The following is a 2,500-nucleotide window of genomic DNA, read 5'->3' on the forward strand; positions in this document are numbered from 1 at the left end:
GGAGGTCCAATCATAAAACAGAATACCCCACTCGTCCGACAACCACAATTGCTCAGAGAAGCCACCAACACCCACACATGTCCTACACAGGGGTGCACCCAACATCACCACACTGCCTCGTCTTACAGCACAAACACACTGGCAGGAATGAAACACACAGGTCTGCCGCAACCACAGACACGGCTCGCCCCCTCTCACTAGCGAAAAGCGCATCCCGACGTGACATAACTCCTTTGACACACTGACGCTGCCTCGGGCATCCACGTCCTACGGTCGATATCAACGAACCTCACCCCCCCCCCCACAACACGCCATCCCATACCACATTGTGTACCGTACCCAAACCTAACGTGTACTGTACTACAACGCAATGTGTACCATAACACAACCCAGTTTGTACCTTAACCTAACCTATGTCACCTTAACCTAACCTATGTCACCTTAACCTAACCTATGTCACCTTAACCTAACCTATGTCACCTTAACCTAACCTATGTCACCTTAACCTAACCTATGTCACCTTAACCTAACCTATGTCACCTTAACCTAACCTATGTCACCTTAACCTAACCTATGTCACCTTAACCTAACCTATGTCACCTTAACCTAACCTATGTCACCTTAACCTAACCTATGTCACCTTAACCTAACCCATCTTGCACCTTAACCTAACCCATCTTGCACCTTAACCTAACCCATCTTGCACCCTAACCTATGTTGCACCTTAACCTAACCTGTGTTGCACCTTAACCTACCTCAATTTGCACCGCAATGTAACTCAATTTGCACCGCAATGTAACTCAATTTGCACCGCAATGTAACTCAATTTGCACCGCAATGTAACTCAATTTGCACCGCAATGTAACTCAATTTGCACCGCAATGTAACTCAATTTGCACCGCAATGTAACTCAATTTGCACCGCAATGTAACTCAATTTGCACCGCAATGTAACGCAATTTGCACCGCAATGTAACGCAATTTGCACCGCAATGTAACTCAATTTGCACCGCAATGTAACGCAATTTGCACCGCAATGTAACGCAATTTGCACCGCAATGTAACGCAATTTGCACCGCAATGTAACGCAATTTGCACCGCAATGTAACGCAATTTGCACCGCAATGTAACGCAATTTGCACCGCAATGTAACGCAATTTGCACCGCAATGTAACGCAATTTGCACCGCAATGTAACGCAATTTGCACCGCAATCTACCCCCAAGTTGTGCCTTAACCTAACCCACGTTGTGCCTTAACCTAACCCACGTTGTGCCTTAACCTAACCCACGTTGTGCCTTAACCTAACCCACGTTGTGCCTTAACCTAACCCACGTTGTGCCTTAACCTAACCCACGTTGTGCCTTAACCTAACCCACGTTGTGCCTTAACCTAACCCACGTTGTGCCTTAACCTAACCCACGTTGTGCCTTAACCTAACCCACGTTGTGCCTTAACCTAACCCACGTTGTGCCTTAACCTAACCCACGTTGTGCCTTAACCTAACCCACGTTGTGCCTTAACCTAACCCAAGTTGTGCCTTAACCTAACCCAAGTTGTGCCTTAACCTAACCCAAGTTGTGCCTTAACCTAACCCAAGTTGTGCCTTAACCTAACCCAAGTTGTGCCTTAACCTAACCCAAGTTGTGCCTTAACCTAACCCAAGTTGTGCCTTAACCTAACCCAAGTTGTGCCTTAACCTAACCCAAGTTGTGCCTTAACCTAACCCAAGTTGTGCCTTAACCTAACCCAAGTTGTGCCTTAACCTAACCCAAGTTGTGCCTTACCCTGCTCTGTAATTGGCATATGACACGTTACAGTAATGTATTGTCCAACCGCAACCCGCTCAGAATGTTGTGTACACAGCTACGTGTCATCTCCCCATAACAGCTGCATTGCAGTGTGGTACGCCATAGAGACGTGTGGGAGTAATGGACGCAGTGGATGGCGATCAGCATGAGCCGTCTGTTCATGTAGTGGCGCGTGTATGCAGACGTAGTAGTCTCTTCTCACACAATGTGATAGCACGGTGCCCCGCGTTCCACATCTGCGACATGCTACAGAGGCCGGTTGACAGTTGGTCGCGCAGTGGACATCGCATACGTACGGGGGCACCTTCCACGTGCCCTCTAGTCGGGCACATTTTGTTGCGTGGATGTGAGCGGATGTAGTGTGTCTTGACACCTGACAGGCAGGCATGCAATAATAGTTGACTTTGCAAACGGGGATGGACGTGTACGTTTACTGGTGACGTTACGCAAATGAACAACTGGTAACCCGTTGTGGTGCGGTTGTCCTTGCTGGAGGTACATCTGTGAGGGCAACGATCGGTACAGCTACGAAGCGGTCCCCACCATACCAACGAACGTGAATGTGAATCTGGGTGTGAAGCGATACGCGGCTGTGGGTGGGTGGGACTGTCCCCGGCCGGTGAGGGGGGGCCGCCCGGCGTGCTGGCCGCGCGGTGCGTGGGCGCACGCGCTACAGCCGGCTGGTGGGGGC

This window comes from Schistocerca cancellata, unplaced genomic scaffold (genome assembly GCF_023864275.1).
Source record: "Schistocerca cancellata isolate TAMUIC-IGC-003103 unplaced genomic scaffold, iqSchCanc2.1 HiC_scaffold_182, whole genome shotgun sequence".
NCBI lineage: Eukaryota > Metazoa > Arthropoda > Insecta > Orthoptera > Acrididae > Schistocerca > Schistocerca cancellata.